At 44.7% G+C, this 11346-nt stretch overlaps 1 pseudogene; it reads left to right on the top strand.

The window, feature by feature from the left end:
• Nucleotides 1–4116: 4116 nt before the first annotated feature.
• LOC130540468 (putative neuroblastoma breakpoint family member 5) lies at nucleotides 4117–11345 on the top strand (annotated as a pseudogene).
• The last annotated feature ends 1 nt before the right edge of the window (nucleotide 11346 follows it).

Raw genomic sequence — 11346 nt, 5'->3', positions numbered from 1 at the left:
TCAGTGAAAGGGTACCATTCCCCAGAGCTCTGTTGCAGGACATTGGATGCTCCAGAGAGGGGGTGGTGGGCATAGGAATATCAATCAGAAGAAACATCAGACAATGGACCCAAGGCATAATTAAATAATGTCCACCTTTCACTAAAACCCAGGAAAGTTCTCATTCAAAAACTGATATTTTAAAGAAAACCCAGGTATAAATCTTTATGACTTTGGATTAGACACTGGTTTCTTAGATATACACAAACAACCCCAAGTAGATAAATTCAACTTTATTAAGATTAAAAAATTTTATACTTCAAGGGACATTATCAAGGAAGTGAAAAGATAATACACATAATGGGAGAAATATTTGCAAATCATATATCTGACAAGGGTCCTGTATCCAGAACATACAAAGAATTCTTATAACTGAGCAACAAAAAAAAACAAATAACTCAATTTAACATTGGGAAAAGGGGTTTGAATAGACATTTCTCTAAAGGATACATATAAATGGCCAATAAGCACATGCAAAGATGTTTAATGTTATTTGTCAGTAGGAAAATGTAAAGCTAAACCAAAATAAGATACCACTTCATACACACTAGTATGACTAAAACAAACAAAAAAAGACAACACACGTTGGGGAGATTGTGGAGAAAATGGAATTCCTGTAATTGCTAGCGGGAATATAATATGGTGTGGCCACTGAGCTTGGAATACAGTTCATTAGTTCCTCAAAAAGTTCAATATAAAGTTGTATAGGATGCAGCAATTACATGCCTAGGTATATAACCAAGAGAATTGAAAACAGATGTTCACTCAAAAACATGTAAAAATATTCAAGGAGCATTATTCATAATAGTTAGAAAGTAGAAACATCCCAAACAATGATCACTTGATGAATAGATAAAAAATGTGGTATACGGTCCATAAAAAATGGAGTATTATTTGGCCATGAAAAGGATGGAAGTACTGACACATGCCACATCAAGGATGAACCTTGAGAACATTATGCTAAGTGAAAGAAGCCAGATGCAAAAGGCCATATAATGTATTATTCCATATATGTGAAATTTCCAGAGCAATTAAATTTATATATAGAGAAAGTAGATTAGTGGTTGCTATAAAGTTATGGATTGCAAGAAGTGGGGGATGGAGAATGACTGCCAATAAGTACGGGCATTCTTTTTAACGTTACAAAAATGTTCTGGAATTAGGTAGTGGTGATGATTGCAAAACCTTTTAAATATAGTAACAGACACTGAATGGTATGCCTAAAAATGGTGACTTTTATGATATATGAATTATACTTTAGTAATAATAATAACAACATAATAACGCAAGTTGTCCTTCCACATTTCTCTGCCCAGTATTTTCATGAAAAAATGCATCTCGCTTTCACAGTCAGTGGCCAGAATATGATGCTGACAGCCTGTTGTGAGGAAATACATTAGATTAAAAAAAGCGTTTTTTTGTTTTTGTTTTTGTTTTTGCAGAAATAAGGTATAGGTGAGAGAAACACCTACTTAGAAAGAACTGACACAATTGAGTTGGAAAATGTGGAAAAGGGTGTGGGGGAGAGGGGACTACCTGAGATCCGGCTGCAGTACTTACAGTGAGGAGAACTTGGACAGGTTACAGACTCTGTGCCTTGGTTACTTCATCAACAAAACAGGGCAAAGTAAAGCTTTCCTCACAAGTCGATTGTGAAGATCACAAGTGATAATATGTAAGAAAAATCATCTCACAAACTGTAAGATTGATGATATCAGTGGGTGCCCAAACTGACTGCACATCTGAGTAACATTGACAAATGCATTCCAGGCACCAGGTAAGGCCACTGAATCAGAATCACTGCAATGGGGTTGATGGACTTGTATTTGCACTAACTTTCCCAGGTGTTGTTTCTTACTCTGATCAGCTTGGGGGTAGGAACCACTAAGCTGCATCACATCATCCCAAAGCCACAATACAAAAGTAAGCCAGAGCAGAACAACAGGATATGTTCATTGCAGCCTCTAAAGCCCAGAGAAACTGGGGGACACTGGGGGACTCTAAGAGACCTGGATCCTTGGGCCCCATTTTAGCTTTATCTGGAGTACAGCAGAGACACAAGCCCTTGGAGACATGTGCTTGAGACACTGACCTTCCACGTTGGAAACAGTGAAAGCCCTAGTTTCAAATTCAAACTTGCTTTGAGTAGAATTTTTTTTTACCTTTTCTGCACAGTGATGAGACCGGTCTTCTCCAAGCCTCTCACCTTACAAGAAAAGGAATTGTTCGGCTAAGAATTCAAACTTCAGTAGAGATATGTAAGTAAAGAGGACTTATAAATAATCTAGCTGCCTAAGAAGAAACTAGAAAGTTAGCAAGTGCATTCATATTTCGGACAGTCGTGCTCACTAGAACAGAGGCATTCAGACATGAAGAAAAGACCCCTTAGTAAAAGAGAAGTAATTCCTTCCTGTACTAGGACATTATCTCCAACTTCAGGCAGGTGGGATCACAGCTGCCTGCTCTAGAGCATGGGTCGCTTTTGCATTTAGGATGTGTTTGACATCCTGACACCTGCACCCATTTTGGGGAGGCCAAGGGAGAGCTGGAATTGCTGGTGGTGTTGGACAGTGCATGGAGATTGTTCAGCAGGAGGAGGGGTAAGTGCAAGGAGAAAGACCAGGACATGCTGAGAGACAGTGAGCAGCACAAATAGGGACAAGTGCACGATGAAAACAAAAGTTAGTGCTTCATCTTTAAAACTCAAACCAATTATTTGTTCTTATAAGTAATAAAAAGTATTTTTCTATTTACAGGAGAATTTAGTTGCAATGTAGAAATCAGAAAAACTTTAAGGCCAGGCGTGATGGCTCATGCCTGTAAGCCCAGCACTTTGGGAGGCTGAAGCAGGCGGATCACCTGAGGTTGGGAGTTCGAGACCAGCCTGACCAATGTGGAGAAACCCTGTCTCTACCAAAAATACAAAATTAGCTGGGCATGGTGGCACGTGCCTGTAATCCCACCTACTCTAGAGGCTGAGGCAGGAGAATTGCTTGAACCCGGGAGGCAGAGGTTGCAGTGAGCTGAGATTGTGCCATTGTACTCCAGCCTGGGCAATAAGAGCGAAACTCCGCCTCAAGAAAAACAAAAAAAGAAAGAAAGAAATCAGAAAAATTTTAAGTTCAGGTGTAAAACCCTAAACCATAGCTTCAATTTAATCTTTGTAAATAGAACAGAGTAAAAACTCCATAAAACATACATTGTGCTATAAAAACCACAATGGATTATGACCCGCACCTTCCTCTAGGGTATTACACACGTACCCAGCAGATCACCAACCACCACTGACCATGACTGATCTCACCATGTTCTTTTAGTGGAAGACAATCACAGATCAATGGTATTAGGCCAACTCAAAAAAACATCTAACAAGCAATATTCCATAAAAACTGCTCATGGGCCCTGTTCTGTTTAATATATAGGGGAACTAAATGAAAACAACAAAATAGCCTCAGTTTTATAAGATTTCCCAAGATAGGTGGTCTCTGCATGTTTTCAGGAGGTATGCGTAAATGATTTTGATCACTTGAAATCTTGAAAACAGCAATTGTGAATCTAGAATGACATCCATAACTGAGATGTATGAAATGGAGTATTTAGAGACATTAAAATACAAATCAGCCTACAGATAGTGGAAGAGCTTCAGCAGTAAGGATGTCAAACTGGTTGTAAGTGTAGTGAAAAGCCAACATACCGCCCCAGTAAGGGAAAAGAAATCAACATAACAATGGGATGCCGCAAGAAGAATATTGAGACAATAAAGAAAACATTTTGAAAATGAATTATTCACTCACATAGTATTATATTCTGCTTTTAGTCCTACACTTTTTAAAAGACACAGAAAAAACTGCAGAAGACCCAGAAAAGCACATCATGGCAGTCTAAAACTTCCACATCTTTCACTTGTAGAAAAGCCTTCAGGTCTGTTTTTACTTAAAGAGAAGGGGGGCAACTTCATTACAACAATTGAAAATAAAACCTGTTGGGAAATTATTTCTGCCTTGATGATTTTATACACATAAGGGATAAACAATGAGAAATATGCTTAGATTTATTGGGAAAGAGATAGGTCTGCCGTACTGTCACAAGGGTACACAAATACCCAGAATGACAGCTGAGGGAGTGGTCCCCATCAGTGGTGACCCTCAGGGGAGATCAGGAGGCCTTGTGTTTCAGCATGGCCTAGGCAAGTGGAAGGCAGGGGCTCCAAGATCCCATGACATCCCCACCTTCTAATTCTGTAATAGCGACGGCAGATCGTTACCTGACCCACTGGGCACTACTTCCCTCACTCCCTTCAGAGTCTAAGCTACAGGCAGTGCCTTCTGCTCCAAGCTCTGGCTCCTTAAACTTTGTTTTTGTGGTTAAGGACTTTCAGGTGTTGTGGGGTGCTGATCAAGTTTTTCTGAACAGTAAGGTAAGAATTCCAGTTATAGTCATCCCTCAGTCCTGGTCAAATCTGTTTGATTTCACTAGTTTTTAACCCATCTTGGGTTGGGTTTCTTCTCCCCAGTCCCTGGCTCTACCTCTTCTGCCACAAACGTCAGCATAGCAGAATCTGTCAGCCCTTTGTCCAGTGAGAGAGCAGAAATGAACATCCTAGAAATCAACCAGGAATTGCTCTCACAGCTGAAAATGAGCGAACAGCAGTTCCGAGACCTCAAAGAGAAATTTCTTGACTCTGAAGCTTCTGCCAGCTACAGAAATACAGTAAGTTCTTTTTTTTTTTTTTTTTTTTTTTGAGACGGAGTCTCGCTCTGTAGCCCAGGCTGGAGTGCAGTGGCGCGATCTCGGCTCACTGCAAGCTCCACCTCCCGGGTTCATGCCATTCTCCTTTCTCAGCCTCCCGAGTAGCTGGGACTACAGGCGCCCACCACCACACCCGGCTAATTTTTTGTATTTTTAGTAGAGATGGGGTTTCACCGTGTAAGTTCTGCAGGTTCACTATCACCAAAGTGATGAGTGATCACTGTCTTCTCTCTGAGAAACGAAACACTCTTTAGACCCGATTCCTGTCTTCTCTTCATCAAAATAAATTTCATCCTTCCCTTACTCCCAGAAAGGTAGAAGTAGATATTTTAATCTCATTTTGCTGAGGATTGAAAAACTGGACACAAAGTGTTTAGCAACTTTTCCGCATTTGCAGTGAAGTGTAGGGTGGGGTTAGAGTTAAAATCCCAATTATTGATGCCTGATGCAGACATAAAACTTCCTGTTTTTCTCAGTAACAGCCTAAACCATTTTTACCAGGATCCTCTCTATACCATATAAAATCCTGCAGGCAAATAACGTTTAGTCTGTTGGTGTAAATGTCTGGAACTAATGAACTTTTATTCAATTTAAGTGTCTATTGAGGCCCAATAGGCAAAGCCCTGTGCTGTCCGCACTGGGGGGAAGATGGTGATAGTTCACAGTCCCTGCTTTCCAGGAGCTTAATGAGGAGTCTGCTCTGAATAGACCCTGTGGTATCCATAAGTGACAGCATCAGGAGCAGGGACGACCCTGATGAGAGGGAAGTCCTGCTTCCTGGAGCACAGGCTCTTATTCCTAAAGAGGAAGAAAGGGAGTGCCCAAGACTCTGCTGAGGTAACAGTGCAGTGTGGAGAGGAGGGACCCTGGGCTAGTCTCCTGGGCTCCAATCCAAGTTGTTTGTCTTCTCTTTGTCTCAGTTTCCTTATCTGTTAATAGGGTCCTATAATACTTCCTACCTCTGTAAATTACTGCAATGAATTACCGGAACTCGTTCTTGTAAATCTCCTGGAAGAGTCCTTGGCACAGAGTAAATACTATTTATTAGTTATTTGTGCTACTATTTCTAATTTAACACAAACTTTATTAGCATTTGGGCATATTTTTTTCAGGGCCTTATGGTCTTATGCCTCATATTTTACCTACTTGTGTCCAGATATGATTTTAAAAATCTCTGTGGTATTTGTGCTTGAAATTCCCAATACAAGGGAACCATCAGTCCCATAGTTCTAGGGGCCTTCCTGACTGTACAGGAAATCACTGCTTTATGTTCCAGTCTCGTGTTTTACAGGAGGCTGCAAGGCTTGGTAAAGTGGCCCATGATTTTGAGTCACACCTTAGTGGATGTGAATTCTGACTCTGCCTCATTCCAATTGAGTCATGTTTTCTAGTTATTTCATGTGCCTTTGAGTTTCTCTTTCCTCATTCACAAATTGGGGAGTATCAGCGGCCTTGTATTTGGGAGGTTGGTAAAGATATGGAGGCCCAATAGGCAAAGCTCTGTGCCAGCTGCACTGGGAGAAGCGATGGTAGCACAGAGCACCTGCTTTAAAGGAGCCTAAACAGGAGGCTGCTCCTGCCAGAAACTGTGAAACGTAAGTGACAGCATCAAGTGCCGCCGAGAGCTTGGTACTGGGGATCCTTGTGTCCTTGGGGTGGACCCTGACTCCTCCTGTGTCCGGAATTGGTGGGTTCTTGGTCTCACTGACTTCAAGAATGAAGCCGTGGACCCTCGCGGTGAGTGTTACAGCTCTTAAGGTGGCGCATCTGGAGTTTGTTCCTTCTGATGTTCGGATGTGTTCGGAGTTTCTTCCTTCTGGTGGGGTTTGTGGTCTCCCCGGCTCAGGAGTGAAGCAGCAGACCTTCGCGGTGTTACAGCTCTTAAGGCGGCGCGTCTGGAGTTGTTCCTTCTTCCCGGTGGGTTCGTGGTCTCGCTGGCTTCAGGAGTGAAGCCGCAGACCTTCGCGGTGAGTGTTACAGCTCACAAAGGCAGTGTGGACCCAAAGAGTGAGCAGCAGCAAGATTTATTGCAAAGAGTGAAAGAACAACGCTTCCACAGTGTGGAAGGGGACCCGAGTGGGTTGCCACTGCTAGCTCGGGCAGCCTGCTTTATTCTCTTATCTGGCCCCACCCACATCCTGCTGATTGGTAGAGCCGAGTGGTCTGTTTTGATAGGGCGCTGATTGGTGTGTTTACAATCCCTAAGCTAGACACAAAGGTTCTCCAAGGCCCCACCAGAGTAGCTAGATACAGAGTGTCGATTGGTGCATTCACAAACCCTGAGCTAGACACAGGGTGCTGACTGGTATGTTTACAAACCTTGAGCTAGACACAAAGGTTCTCCACATCCCCACCAGATTAGCTAGATACAGAGTGTGGACAATCAGCAGGATGTGGGTGGGGCCAGATAAGAGAATAAAAGCAGGCTGCCGGAGCTAGCAGTGGGAACCCACTCGGGTCCCCTTCCACACTGTGGAAGCGTTGTTCTTTCACTCTTTGCAATAAATCTTGCTGCTGCTCACTCTTTGGGTCCACACTGCCTTTGTGAGCTGTAACACTCACCGCGAAGGTTTGCAGCTTCACTCCTGAAGCCAGCGAGACCACGAACCCACTGAGAAGAACGAACAACTCCAGACGCGCCGCCTTAAGAGCTGTAACACTCACCGCGAAGGTCTGCAGCTTCACTCCTGAAGCCAGCGAGACCACGAACCCACCGGGAGGAACAAACAACTCCAGACGCGCCGCCATAAAGGTTCTCCACGCCCCCACCAGACTCAGGAGCCCACCTGGCTTCACCCAGTGGATCCTGCACCGGGGCTGCAGATGGAGCTGCCTGCCAGTCCCGCGCCCTGCGCCCGCACTCCTCAGCCCTTGGGTGGTCGATGGGACTGGGCGCCGTGGAGCAGGGGGCGGCGCTCATCGGGGAGGCTCGGGCCGCACAGGAACCCAGGGAGGGGGTGGGAGGCTCAGGCATGGCGGGCTGCAGGTCCCGAGCCCGGCCCCGCGGGAAGGCAGCTAAGGCCCGGCGAGAAATCGAGCTTAGCGCCGGTGGGCTAGCACTGCTGGGGGACCCAGTACACCCTCCGCAGCCGCTGGCCCGGGCGCTAAGCCCCTCATTGCCCGGGGTCGGCAGGGCCGGCCAGCTGCTCCGAGTGCGGGGCCGCCAAGCCCACGCCCACCCGGAACTCCAGCTGGCCCGCAAGCGCCGCGCACAGACCCGGTTCCCGCTCGCGCCTCTCCCTCCACACCTCCCTGCAAGCTGAGGGAGCCGGCTCCGGCCTTGGCCAGCCCAGAAAGGGGCTCCCACAGTGCAGCGGTGGGCTGAAGGGCTCCTCAAGTGCCACCAAAGTGGGAGCCCAGGCAGAGGAGGCGCAGAGAGCGAGCGAGGGCTGTGAGGACTGCCAGCACGCTGTCACCTCTCACTCCCCTGTAGGCAACGACCGCAGCAGCATGTCCAACCTCCCACCGAGACAGGTGTGTCTTTTCTTAGAGTGTGAGGAGCACAAAGGCATCACAGAATCTGAGCTGGGGGAGAAGATGCAGTTCAAGGAGGAGAAGCTGGCAGAGAAGTCGACACAAACTGAGGAGCTCAGGTGAGGGAGGCTCTGTGTGGTGGGGCAGGCAGGTGGAAGGTGTATGAGTCTTGGAAGCGGGGCAGCTCAGCTGGAGAAATAAGAGCTAACCTGGGCCAGGAGAAGGGCAGGAATTTACATAGCAGGCACATGTCGTGCAAACATTTATAAAACAATTACAGAACAACAATGCTAGTAAATTATGGGCTACAGTTGTTACTCAGAACAAGTAATTATCGAGGCAAAATTTGTAAAACACAAAATTAACCAAAGGAAAGTGAACAACTCAGCAGCATTTAGTACATTCAAAATATTGTGCAATCACCACTACATTTTCTCTTTCTAAATGTTTTATTTTAATGTTTGTGGGTACATAGTAGGTGTACATATTTATGGAGTGCCTGAGATATTTTGGTATAGGCATACTATGGATAATAATGACATCGCATAAAATGGAGTGTCTATCCCCTCAAGAATTTGTTGTTTATGTTACAATTGATTATACTCTTTTAGTTATTTTTAAATGTACAATTATATTATTAGCTATCATCACACTGTTGTGCTATCAAATACTAGGTCTCATTCATTCTATTTTTTTTGTACACATTAACCACCCCCATAACCTCAGCTCCCACTGTGCTTCCCCGCCTCGGGTGACTATCCTTCTACTCTCTATCACCATGAGTTCAATTGTTTTGATTTTTAGATCCCACAAATAAGTGACACCATGTGATGTTTGTCTTTCTTTGCCTGGCTAATTTCACTTTGCATAATGACCTCCAGTTTCATCCATGTTGCTGCAAATAACAGGCTCTTATTCTTTTTTATGGCTGCATAGCACTCCATTGTAAATAAGTACCATATTTTCTTTATCCTTAGTTAGAATCACCTCCTGACTTACTGGCTTCTCATTCTTTCATTCATTTGAATGTTATTATCTTGACCCTGTCATTCTTTCATGCTTTCATCTCTCTGAATAACCTCAGCTGTACTTGGCCACATTTCTATGTGTGGCTTTGTGTCCAGTCACTGCATATTGTGCTGTGTGTGCTATTTTTACATGGAAATGTCCATGTAATGAGGAACTAAAGGGACAATTTTCTGAAACAAATTTGGGAAGAAATCTAGTTTTCTTTACACAGGAAAAAGTTGAATGTTGAGGAATCTTATAGGAATACTCTAATACAGAGGAGGGCTTTTAGTAAAAAATTATATTTTGGCTGGGCGTGGTGGCTCACCCCTGTAATCCTGGCACTTTGGTAGGCTGAGGAGGGTGGATCACCTGAGGTCAGGATTTCGAGACCAGCCTGGCCAACATGTCATAAACCCTGTCTCTAATAAAAATACAAAAATTAGCCCAGCCTGTGCCTGTAGTCCTAGCTACATGGGAGGCTGAGGCAGGAGGATATCTTGAACCTGGGAAGTCAAAGTTGCAGTGAGCCGAGACTGCATCACTGTACTCTAGCCTGTGGGACAGAGTGAGATCTGTCTCAAAAAAAAACTTTTTCTGTTTCTCAGAGCCATTTCCCCAAAACTGTGCTAAAATTCTGCTTGGAGGGCTTCTTGAGGATATTCTCACATAAATCTCTGTTGCAATTCTTAGAACTGATCACTGATCCCTCTCCACTCTTATATTTTCTCTACTATCCTACCTTAGGTGATACAAAGCCCTAGTTCACTCTCAGGCGTGAGAGCTGACCCAGTTAAGGAAGAAGTTATGGGAAGGGAGAGATGCCTCCCTTTTACTCAATCAGCATCTGAAGGCCCTTCTCACTGATGATGACCCTGACAACCACCAGGGGCAGGACCTCCGAGAGCAGCTGGCTGAGGGGCGCAGGCTGGCAGAGTGCCTTGTCCGCAAGCTCAGCCCAGGTAAGACAGTCACAGGCCCTGATGACACAAAATCCTAGGCTTATGAGAAGACTCCAGACCTCCACACCTGCATAATGACAATTTTATTGGTGGTCTTTCTTTCTACTAGGCATTAGTACCATGACATGACCAGGACTTCCTGTGTAGGAAGAGAGATGAGAAACCCATGGGTTGGAGGTCAGAGTATGGCAAAATCCTCCTTCCTCCTTGATGGAACTGGCCTTTGGAGCAAGAAGCATCATCCATCCAGTTTTAAAGGACAGGAAGGAGGATGTGACAGGAAGCAGCTTGTAAGAGTGGAGCGAGCCCTGGACTAAGAATGGAAGTTCCCAGGCTCTATTCTCAGCAATGTCTTAGTAACTGTGGGCCAGCGATTTGTCCTTCCTGGATGTCTGTGTCTAACTGGAAATGGGGACAAATTATCTCCTGCATGGTAGATACAGCATTCAAATGTGGGAACACACATGAATGAATTTCAGAATAAGGCAAAGACCCTCACTGTGTGATGTTAGATAAGGTAGTTGATGTGGTAGCATGTGGTGTTAGGAAAGTTGTTAAGACTGGAACACTCTTCGTAGAGAGAATTTTCCGGGACAACACAGCAGAAGCTAGTTGAAGGGTCTGTGAAGTCCCCTGATGTATGGAGCGGTGGGCGACAGGGTTGTTTGTCCTTTCCTAGAGAAAGAAATAGGTTTTAGTGAGAGCTGTGAGGGGATGTGGAGTCTGTGCTTGGGAATCAGATCTGCGGCCAGAAGGGGAAGACAGCTGCTGAAGTCCAGAGAGAAGATGGACAAGGCTCCAGTGATATGAGGGGAAAAAGGCCTTTTTAATTTGTTCCCATGTCATGATGGTGGTTCTCCAGATTAGAACCACATTGCCAGGGCAAAAAACGTGAGAGCTAAAGATGAAACACGAGGGCTTTCAGTGCAACACTGACTTGTACATAGATGTTCATGTCTCAGTGCTCATATATCTGACTGTGTTTGCAGTGGGTGAAGTGGGAAATATCTGAATGGACACTACTGCATTTGTTTGCAGAAAATGATGAAGTTGGAAATGAATGCTAAAGATGAGAAAGTTGAAAAAGTCCAAGGACCACTTGCCTCCAGGTAAC

The sequence above is a fragment of the Pan paniscus genome, chromosome 2, assembly GCF_029289425.2.
Source record: "Pan paniscus chromosome 2, NHGRI_mPanPan1-v2.0_pri, whole genome shotgun sequence".
NCBI lineage: Eukaryota > Metazoa > Chordata > Mammalia > Primates > Hominidae > Pan > Pan paniscus.
Note: the sequence above shows the minus strand (reverse complement) of the source record. Positions and strands in the feature narration are given on the sequence as shown.